Source organism: Bombina bombina, chromosome 12 (assembly GCF_027579735.1).
Source record: "Bombina bombina isolate aBomBom1 chromosome 12, aBomBom1.pri, whole genome shotgun sequence".
NCBI lineage: Eukaryota > Metazoa > Chordata > Amphibia > Anura > Bombinatoridae > Bombina > Bombina bombina.
Genome location: NC_069510.1, coordinates 3667729 through 3680463, shown reverse-complemented (window position 1 = coordinate 3680463; position 12735 = coordinate 3667729). Strand labels below are relative to the sequence as shown.

At 38.0% G+C, this 12735-nt stretch overlaps 1 protein-coding gene across 1 annotated transcript in view; it reads right to left on the bottom strand.

The window, feature by feature from the left end:
• MED22 (mediator complex subunit 22) overlaps nt 1–12735 on the bottom strand; it is a 156960-nt gene that overhangs the window by 24582 nt on the left and 119643 nt on the right. The gene's annotated exons all lie outside the window — the stretch shown is intronic.

Genomic DNA, 12735 nt, shown 5'->3' with positions numbered 1-12735 from the left:
AGGTGTGTCTGATGGTGTATAAATGTTATGTCTGTATAATACTCCTAATGTACTGTGTAACTGATTACTGCTGCAGATATCTCATTACTGCTATATACAGAGCCTATACTGTACCATGCAGGTGTGTTTGATGGTGTATAAATGTTATGTCTGTATAATACTCCTAATGTACTGTGTAACTGATTACTGCTGCAGATATCTCATTACCTATATACAGACCCTATACTGTACCATGCAGGAGTGTCTGATGGTGTATATAGGTTGTGTCTGTAGAATATACCTGAGGTACTGTGTAACTGATTTAATGCTGCTGATATCTTGTTACTGCTATATACAGACCATATACTGTACAAAGCAGGAGTGTCTGATGGTGTATATAGGTTGTGTATGTATAATACCCCAGAGGTACTGTATAACTAATTTACTGCTGCAGATATCTCATTATCATATACAGACCCTATACTGTACCATGCAGGTGTGTATGGTGGTGTATATGGTGTATATAGGTTGTGTCTGTATAATACCCCTGTGGTACTGTGTAACTGATTTACTGCTGCAGATAGCTCATTACTACTATATACAGACCCTATACTGTACCATCCAGGTGTGTCTAATGATGTATATATGTTGTGTCTGTATAAAACCCCTGAGGTACTGTTTAACTGATTTACTGCTGCAGATATCTTATTACTACTATATACTGACCCTATAATGTATCATGCAGGAGTGTCTGATGGTGTATATAGGTTGTGTCTGTATAATACCCCTGAGGTACTGTGTAACTAATTTACTGCTGAAGACATCTCATTACTACTATATACAGACCCTATACTGTACCATGCAGGTGTGTCTAATGGTGTATCTATGTTGTGTCTGTATAATACCCCTGAGGTACTGTGTAACGGATTTACTGCTGATCTTATTACTGCTATATACAGACCCTATACTGTACCATGCAGGTGTGTCCGATGGTGTATATAGGTTGTGTCTGTATAATACCCCTGAGGTACTGAGTAACTGATTTACTGCTGCAGATATCACATTACTACTATATACAGACCCTATACTGTACCATGCAGGTGTGTCTAATGGTGTATATAAGTTGTGTCTGTATAATACTCCTGAGGTACTGAGTAAATGATTTACTGCTGCAGATATCTCATTACTGCTATACACAGACCCTATACTGTACCATGCAGGTGTGTCTAATTGTGTATATAAGTTGTGTCTGTATAATACCCCTGAGGTACTATGTAACTGATTTACTGCTGCAGATATCTCATTACTACTATATACAGACCCTATATTGTACCATCCAGGTGTGTCTAATGATGTATATACTGTAAGTTGTGTCTGTATAATACCCTTGATGTACTGTGTAACTGATTTACTGCTGCAGATATATTATTACTACTATATACAGATCCTATACTGTACCATGCAGGTGTGTATGATGGTGTATATAGGTTGTGTCTGTATAATACACCTGAGGTACTGTGTTACTGATTTACTGCTGCGGATATATTTTTACTACTATATACAGATCCTATACTGTACCATGCAAGTGTGTATGATGGTGTATATAGGTTGTGTCTGTATAATACCCCTGTGTAACTGATTTACTGCTGCAGATAGCTCATTACTACTATATACAGACCCTATACTGTACCATCCAGGTGTGTCTAATGATGTATATAACTTGTGTCTGTATAATACCCCTGAAGTACTGTTTAATTGATTTACTGCTGCAGATATCTCATTACTACTATATAGAAACCTTATACTGTACCATGCAGGTGTGTCTGATGGTGTATATAGGTTGTCTGTATAATACTCCTGAGATACTGTGTAACTGATTTACTGCTGCAAATATCTTATTACTGCTATTTACAGACCCTATACTGTACCATGAAGGTGTATCTGATGGTGTATATAGGTTGTGTCTGTATAATATCCCTGAGGTACTGTGTAACTGATTTACTGCTGCAGATATCTCATTACTACTATATACAAACCTTATACTATATCATGCAGGTGTGTCTGTATAATACCCCTGCGGTACTGTGTAACTGATTTACTACTGAAGATATCTCATTACTACTATATACAGACCCTATACTGTACCATGCAGGTGTGTCTAATGGTGTATATATGTTGTGTCTGTATATTACCACTGGGGTACTGTGTAACTGATTTACTGCTGCAGATATCTCATTACTACTAAATATAAACTTTTTACTGCACCATGCAGGTGTGTATGATGGTCTATATTGGTTGTCTGTATAATACCCCTGAGGTACTGTGTAACTGATTTACTGCTGCAGATATATCATTACTGCTATATACAGAGCCTATACTGTACCATGCAGGTGTGTCTGATGGTGTATAAATGTTGTGTCTGTATAATACTCCTAATGTACTGTGTAACTGATTACTGCTGCAGATATCTCATTACCTATATACAGACCCTATACTGTACCAAGCAGGAGTGTCTGATGGTGTATATAGGTTGTGTCTGTAGAATATACCTGAGGTACTGTGTAACTGATTTAATGCTGCTGATATCTTGTTACTGCTATATACAGACCATATACTGTACCATGCAGGTGTGTCTGATGATGTATATAGGTTGTGTATGTATAATACCCCTAAGGTACTGTTTAACTGATTTACTGCTGCAGATATCTCATTACCTATATACAGACCCTATACTGTACCATGCAGGTGTGTATGATGGTGTATATAGGTTGTGTCTGTATAATACTCCTGTGGTACTGTGTAACTGATTTACTGCTGCAGATAGGTCAACTCATTACTACTATATACAGACCCTATACTGTACCATCCAGGTGTGTCTAATGATGTATATACGTTGTGTCTGTATAAAACCCCTGAGGTACTGTTTAACTGATTTACTGCTGCAGATATCTTATTACTACTATATACTGACCCTATAATGTATCATGCAGGTATGTCTGTATAATACCCCTGAGGTACTGTGTAACTAATTTACTGCTGAAGATATCGGATTACTACTATATACAGACCCTATACTGTACTATGCAGGTGTGTCTAATGGTGTATATAGGTTGTGTCTGTATAATACCCCTGAGATACTGTGTAACTGATTTACTGCTGCAGATGTCACATTATTGTTATACACAAACCCTATACTGTACCATGCAGGTGTGTCTGATGGTGTATATAGGTTGTGTTTGTATAATACCCATGAGGTACTGAGTAACTGATTTACTGCTGCAGATATCTCATTACTGCTATATACAGACCCTATACTGTACCATGCAGGTGTGTCTAATGGTGTATATAAGTTGTCTCTGTATAATACTCCTGAGGTACTGAGTAAATGATTTACTGCTGCAGATATCTCATTACTGCTATATACAGACCCTATACTGTACCATGCAGGTGTGTCTAATGGTGTATATAAGTTGTGTCTGTATAATACCCATGAGGTACTGTGTAACTGATTTACTGCTGCAGATATCTCATTACTACTATATACAGACCAAATACTTTACCATGCAGGTGTGTCTGATTATGTATATAGGTTGGATCTGTAGAATACCCCTAAGGTACTGTGTTACTGATTCACTGCTGCATATATCTCATTACTACTATATACAGACCCTATACTGTACCAGGCAGGTGTGTCTAATGGTGTATCTATGTTGTGTCTGTATAATACCCCTGAGGTACTGTGTAACGGATTATTATTTCTGCTATAAACAGACCATATACTGTACCATGCAGGTGTGTCTAATGATGTATATAGGTTGCATCTATATAATACCCCTGAGGTACTGTGTAACTGATTTACTGCTGCAGATATCTCATTACTACTATGTACACATAGCCCGTCTTCTATACTGTACCATGCAGGTGTGTCTAATGATGTATATAGGTTGCGTCTGTATAATACCCCTAAGGTACTGTGTAAATGATTTACTGTGGCAGATATCTTATTACCATTATATACAGACCATATACTGTACCATGCAGGTGTATGATGGTGTATATAGGTTGTGTCTGTATAATACCCCTGTGGTACCGTGTAACTGATTTACTGCTGCAGATATCTCATTAATACTATATACAGACCCTATACTGTATCATCCAGGTGTGTCTAATGCTGTATATAGGTTGTGTCTGTATAATACCCCTGAGGTACTGTGTAACTAATTTACTGCTGCAGATCTCATTAATACTATATACTGTACAATGCAGGTGTATCAAATGGTGTATATAGGTTGTGTCTGTATAATACTCCTGAGGTACTGTGTAACTGATTTACTGCTGCAGATATCTCATTACTACTATATACAGACCCTATACTGTACCATGCAGGTGTGTCTGATGGTGTATATAGGTTGCGTCTGTATAATACCCCTAAGGTACTGTGTAACTGATTTACTGCTGCAGATATCTCATTACTACTATATACAGACCCTATACTGTACCATCCAGGTGTGTCTAATGGTGTATCTATGTTGTGTCTGTATAATACCCCTGAGGTACTGTGTAACGGATTTACTGCTGATCTTATTACTGCTATATACAGACCCTATACTGTACCATGCAGGTGTGTCTGATGGTATATATAGGTTGTGTCTGTAGAATACTCCTGAGGTACTGTGTAACTGCTTTACTGCTACAGATATCTAATTACTACTATATACTATACTATGCAGGTGTGTCTGATGGTGTATATAGGTTGTGTCTGTATAATACCCCTGAGATACTGTACCATGCAGGTGTGTCTGATGGTGTATATAGGTTGTGTCTGTATAATACCCCTGTGTAACTGATTTACTGCTGCAGATCAGAATCAGTTACACAGTACCTCAGGTATTATACAGACACAACCTATATACACCATCAAACACACCTGCATGATACAGTATAGCGTCTGTATATAGTAGTAATGATATCTGCAGCAGTAAATCAGATGCTATACTGTATCATGCAGGAGTGTCTGATGGTATATATAGGTTGTGTCTCTATAATACCCCTGAGGTACTGTGTAACTGATTTACTGCTGCAGATATCTCATTACTACTATATACTGACCCTATACTGTATCATGCAGGTGTGTCTGATGGTGTATATTGGTTGTGTCTGTATAATACCTGAGGTACTGTGTAACTGATTTACTGCTGCAGATATCTCATTACTGATATATACAGACCCTATACTGTACCATGCAGGTGTGTATGATGGTGTATATAGGTTGTGTCTGTATAATACCTGAGGTACTGTGTAACTGATTTACTGCTGCAGATATCTCATTACTACTATATACAGACCCTATACTGTATCATGCAGGTGTGTCTGATGGTGTATATAGGTTGTGTCTGTAGAATACTCCTGAGGTACTTTGTAACTAATTTACTGCTGCAGATATCTCATTACTACTATATACAGACCCTATACTGTATCATGCAGGTGTGTCTGATGGTATATATAGGTTGTGTCTGTAGAATACTCCTGAGGTACTTTGTTACTAATTTACTGCTGCAGATATCTCATTACTACTATATACAGACCCTATACTGTACCATGCAGATGTGTCTGATAGGGGTATTATACAGACACAACCTATATACACCATCAAACACACCTGCATGGTACAGTATAGGGTCTGTATATGGTAGTAATGTGATATCTGCAGCAGTAAATCAGTTACACAGTACCTTAGGGGTATTATACAGACAAAACCTATATACACCAAGGTACTGTGTAACTGATTTACTGCTGCAGATATCACATTACTACTATATACTGACCCTATACTGTGCCATGCAGGTGTGTATGATGGTGTATATAGGTTGTGTCTGTATAATACCCCTGTGTAACTGATTTACTGCTGCAGATATCTCATTACTACTATATACTGACCCTATACTGTACCATGCAGGAGTATATGATGGTGTATATAGGTTGTGTTTGTATAATACCCCTGAGGTACTGTGTTACTGATTTACTGCTGCAGATATCTCATTACTACTATATACAGACCCTATACTGTACCCTTCAGGTGTGTATGATGGTGTATATAGGTTGTGTCTGTATAATACCCCTGAGGTACTGTGTAACTTATTTACTGCTGCAGATATCTCATTACTACTATATACAGACCCTATACTGTACCATGCAGGTGTGTCTAATGGTGTATATAGGTTGTGTCTGTATAATACCCCTGAGGTACTGAGTAACTGATTTACTGGTGCAGATATCTCATTACTACTATATACAGACCCTATACTGTACCCTTCAGGTGTGTATGATGGTGTATATAGGTTGTGTCTGTATAATACCTGAGGTACTGTGTTACTGATTTACTGCTGCAGATATCACATTACTACTATATATATAGACCCTATACTGTACCATGCAGGTGTGTCTAATGGTGTATATAGGTTGTGTCTGTATAATACCCCTGTGTAACTGTTTTACTGCTGCAGATATCACATTACTACTATATACAGACCCTATACTGTACCATGCAGGTGTGTCTAATGGTGTATATAGGTTGTGTCTGTATAATACCCCTGAGGTACTGAGTAACTGATTTACTGGTGCAGATATCTCATTACTACTATATACTGACCCTATACTGTACCCTTCAGGTGTGTATGATGGTGTATATAGGTTGTGTCTGTATAATACCTCTGTGTAACTGTTTTACTACTGCAGATATCACATTACTACTATATACAGACCCTATACTGTACCCTTCAGGTGTGTATGATGGTGTATATAGGTTGTGTCTGTATAATACCCCTGTGTAACTGATTTACTGCTGCAGATATCTCATTACTACTATATACTGACCCTATACTGTACCATGCAGGAGTATATGATGGTGTATATAGGTTGTGTCTGTATAATACCCCTGTGTAACTGATTTACTGCTGCAGATATCACATTACTACTATATACAGACCCTATACTGTACCCTTCAGGTGTGTATGATGGTGTATATAGGTTGTGTCTGTATAATACCCCTGTGTAACTGATTTACTGCTGCAGATATAACATTACTACTATATACAGACCCTATACTGTACCCTTCAGGTGTGTATGATGGTGTATATAGGTTGTGTCTGTATAATACTCCTGTGGTACTGTGTAACTGATTTACTGCTGCAGATATCTCATTACTGCTATATACAGACTCTATACTATACCATGCAGGTGTGTCTGATGGTGTATATAGGTTGTGTCTGTATAATACCCCTGAGGTACTGTTTAACTGATTTACTGCTGCAGATATCTCATTACTACTATATACAGACCCTATACTGTACCATGCAGGTGTGTCTGATGGTGTATATAGGTTGCGTCTGTATAATACCCCTAAGGTACTGTGTAACTGATTTACTGCTGCAGATATCTCATTACTACTATATACAGACCCTATACTGTACCATCCAGGTGTGTCTAATGGTGTATCTATGTTGTGTCTGTATAATACCCCTGAGGTACTGTGTAACGGATTTACTGCTGATCTTATTACTGCTATATACAGACCCTATACTGTACCATGCAGGTGTGTCCGATGGTATATATAGGTTGTGTCTGTAGAATACTCCTGAGGTACTGTGTAACTGCTTTACTGCTACAGATATCTAATTACTACTATATACTATACTATGCAGGTGTGTCTGATGGTGTATATAGGTTGTGTCTGTATAATACCCCTGAGATACTGTACCATGCAGGTGTGTCTGATGGTGTATATAGGTTGTGTCTGTATAATACCCCTGTGTAACTGATTTACTGCTGCAGATCAGAATCAGTTACACAGTACCTCAGGTATTATACAGACACAACCTATATACACCATCAAACACACCTGCATGATACAGTATAGCGTCTGTATATAGTAGTAATGATATCTGCAGCAGTAAATCAGATGCTATACTGTATCATGCAGGAGTGTCTGATGGTATATATAGGTTGTGTCTCTATAATACCCCTGAGGTACTGTGTAACTGATTTACTGCTGCAGATATCTCATTACTACTATATACTGACCCTATACTGTATCATGCAGGTGTGTCTGATGGTGTATATTGGTTGTGTCTGTATAATACCTGAGGTACTGTGTAACTGATTTACTGCTGCAGATATCTCATTACTGATATATACAGACCCTATACTGTACCATGCAGGTGTGTATGATGGTGTATATAGGTTGTGTCTGTATAATACCTGAGGTACTGTGTAACTGATTTACTGCTGCAGATATCTCATTACTACTATATACAGACCCTATACTGTATCATGCAGGTGTGTCTGATGGTGTATATAGGTTGTGTCTGTAGAATACTCCTGAGGTACTTTGTAACTAATTTACTGCTGCAGATATCTCATTACTACTATATACAGACCCTATACTGTATCATGCAGGTGTGTCTGATGGTATATATAGGTTGTGTCTGTAGAATACTCCTGAGGTACTTTGTTACTAATTTACTGCTGCAGATATCTCATTACTACTATATACAGACCCTATACTGTACCATGCAGATGTGTCTGATAGGGGTATTATACAGACACAACCTATATACACCATCAAACACACCTGCATGGTACAGTATAGGGTCTGTATATGGTAGTAATGTGATATCTGCAGCAGTAAATCAGTTACACAGTACCTTAGGGGTATTATACAGACAAAACCTATATACACCAAGGTACTGTGTAACTGATTTACTGCTGCAGATATCACATTACTACTATATACTGACCCTATACTGTGCCATGCAGGTGTGTATGATGGTGTATATAGGTTGTGTCTGTATAATACCCCTGTGTAACTGATTTACTGCTGCAGATATCTCATTACTACTATATACTGACCCTATACTGTACCATGCAGGAGTATATGATGGTGTATATAGGTTGTGTTTGTATAATACCCCTGAGGTACTGTGTTACTGATTTACTGCTGCAGATATCTCATTACTACTATATACAGACCCTATACTGTACCCTTCAGGTGTGTATGATGGTGTATATAGGTTGTGTCTGTATAATACCCCTGAGGTACTGTGTAACTTATTTACTGCTGCAGATATCTCATTACTACTATATACAGACCCTATACTGTACCATGCAGGTGTGTCTAATGGTGTATATAGGTTGTGTCTGTATAATACCCCTGAGGTACTGAGTAACTGATTTACTGGTGCAGATATCTCATTACTACTATATACAGACCCTATACTGTACCCTTCAGGTGTGTATGATGGTGTATATAGGTTGTGTCTGTATAATACCTGAGGTACTGTGTTACTGATTTACTGCTGCAGATATCACATTACTACTATATATAGACCCTATACTGTACCATGCAGGTGTGTCTAATGGTGTATATAGGTTGTGTCTGTATAATACCCCTGTGTAACTGTTTTACTGCTGCAGATATCACATTACTACTATATACAGACCCTATACTGTACCATGCAGGTGTGTCTAATGGTGTATATAGGTTGTGTCTGTATAATACCCCTGAGGTACTGAGTAACTGATTTACTGGTGCAGATATCTCATTACTACTATATACTGACCCTATACTGTACCCTTCAGGTGTGTATGATGGTGTATATAGGTTGTGTCTGTATAATACCTCTGTGTAACTGTTTTACTACTGCAGATATCACATTACTACTATATACAGACCCTATACTGTACCCTTCAGGTGTGTATGATGGTGTATATAGGTTGTGTCTGTATAATACCCCTGTGTAACTGATTTACTGCTGCAGATATCTCATTACTACTATATACTGACCCTATACTGTACCATGCAGGAGTATATGATGGTGTATATAGGTTGTGTCTGTATAATACCCCTGTGTAACTGATTTACTGCTGCAGATATCACATTACTACTATATACAGACCCTATACTGTACCCTTCAGGTGTGTATGATGGTGTATATAGGTTGTGTCTGTATAATACCCCTGTGTAACTGATTTACTGCTGCAGATATAACATTACTACTATATACAGACCCTATACTGTACCCTTCAGGTGTGTATGATGGTGTATATAGGTTGTGTCTGTATAATACTCCTGTGGTACTGTGTAACTGATTTACTGCTGCAGATATCTCATTACTGCTATATACAGACTCTATACTATACCATGCAGGTGTGTCTGATGGTGTATATAGGTTGTGTCTGTATAATACCCCTGAGGTACTGTTTAACTGATTTACTGCTGCAGATATCTCATTACTACTATATACAGACCCTATACTGTACCATGCAGGTGTGTCTGATGGTGTATATAGGTTGTGTCTGTATAATACCTGAGGTACTGTGTTACTGATTTACTGCTGCAGATATCTCATTACTACTATATACAGACCCTATACTGTACCCTTCAGGTGTGTATGATGGTGTATATAGGTTGTGTTTGTATAATACCCCTGAGGTACTGAGTAACTGATTTACTGCTGCAGATATCTCATTACTACTATATACAGACCCTATACTGTACCCTTCAGGTGTGTATGATGGTGTATATAGGTTGTGTCTGTATAATACCCCTGAGGTACTGTGTAACTGATTTACTGCTGCAGATATCTCATTACTGCTATATACAGACTCTATACTGTACCATGCAGGAGTGTCTGATGGTGTATATAGGTTGTGTCTGTATAATACCCCTGAGGTACTGTGTTACTGATTTACTGCTGCAGATATCTCATTACTACTATATACAGACCCTATACTGTACCATGCAGGTGTGTATGATGGTGTATATAGGTTGTGTCTGTATAATACCCCTAAGGTACTGTTTAACTGATTTACTGCTGCAGATATCTCATTACTACTATATACAGACCCTATACTGTACCATGCAGGTGTGTCTGATGGTGTATATAGGTTGTGTCTGTATAATACCCCTGAGGTACTGAGTAACTGATTTACTGGTGCAGATATCTCATTACTACTATATACAGACCCTATACTGTATCATGCAGGTGTGTCTAATGGTGTATATAGGTTGTGTCTGTATAATACCCCTGAGGTACTGAGTAACTGATTTACTGCTGCAGATATCTCATTACTACTATATACAGACCCTATACTGTACCATGCAGGTGTGTCTAATGGTATATATAGGTTGTGTCTGTATAATACCCCTGAGGTACTGAGTAACTGATTTACTGGTGCAGATATCTCATTACTACTATATACAGACCCTATACTGTACCCTTCAGGTGTGTATGATGGTGTATATAGGTTGTGTCTGTATAATACCTGAGGTACTGTGTTACTGATTTACTGCTGCAGATATCACATTACTACTATATATAGACCCTATACTGTACCATGCAGGTGTGTATGATGGTGTATATAGGTTGTGTCTGTATAATACCCCTGTGTAACTGTTTTACTGCTGCAGATATCACATTACTACTATATACAGACCCTATACTGTACCATGCAGGTGTGTCTAATGGTGTATATAGGTTGTGTCTGTATAATACCCCTGTGTAACTGATTTACTGCTGCAGATATAACATTACTACTATATACAGACCCTATACTGTACCCTTCAGGTGTGTATGATGGTGTATATAGGTTGTGTCTGTATAATACACCTGAGGTACTGTGTTACTGATTTACTGCTGCAGATATCTCATTACTACTATATACAGACCCTATACTGTACCCTTCAGGTGTGTATGATGGTGTATATAGGTTGTGTCTGTATAATACACCTGAGGTACTGTGTTACTGATTTACTGCTGCAGATATCTCATTACTACTATATACAGACCCTATACTGTATCATGCAGGTGTGTCTGATGGTGTATATAGGTTGTGTTTGTATAATACCCCTGAGGTACTGAGTAACTGATTTACTGGTGCAGATATCTCATTACTACTATATACAGACCCTATACTGTACCCTTCAGGTGTGTATGATGGTGTATATAGGTTGTGTCTGTATAATACTCCTGTGTAACTGTTTTACTGCTGCAGATATCTCATTACTACTATATACAGACCCTATACTGTACCCTTCAGGTGTGTATGATGGTATATATAGGTTGTGTTTGTATAATACCCCTGAGGTACTGAGTAACTGATTTACTGCTGCAGATATCTCATTACTACTATATACAGACCCTATACTGTACCCTTCAGGTGTGTATGATGGCGTATATAGGTTGTGTCTGTATAATACTCCTGTGTAACTGATTTACTGCTGCAGATATCTCATTACTACTATATACAGACCCTATACTGTACCATCCAGGTGTGTCTAATGGTGTATATAGGTTGTGTCTGTATAATACTCCTGTGTAACTGTTTTACTGCTGCAGATATCTTATTACTACTATATACAGACCCTATACTGTACCATGCAGGAGTGTATGATGGTGTCTAATAGAATTAATAGCCTCAGAGGTATTCTACAAACACCTTTATTATCACTAGGACAGTCTTTACAGTTCCTGTCTTCATAGAAAATATTCTGGTCCCATAAAACAGCATATTAATTGGAGAGCGAGGAGAACCTTCCCTAGTAAGTATAAGACTCTGCCTGGTGAATCACTAATTCTATTGTTTGGGTACCAGAAGAGGGTGCTATACACATCTTTATATCTTCTACACTGATGTATACAGCTTTGCATTATGTAGTCTATACTCTGTGTGTGGTTTGTCAGTAATAGACACCTGATA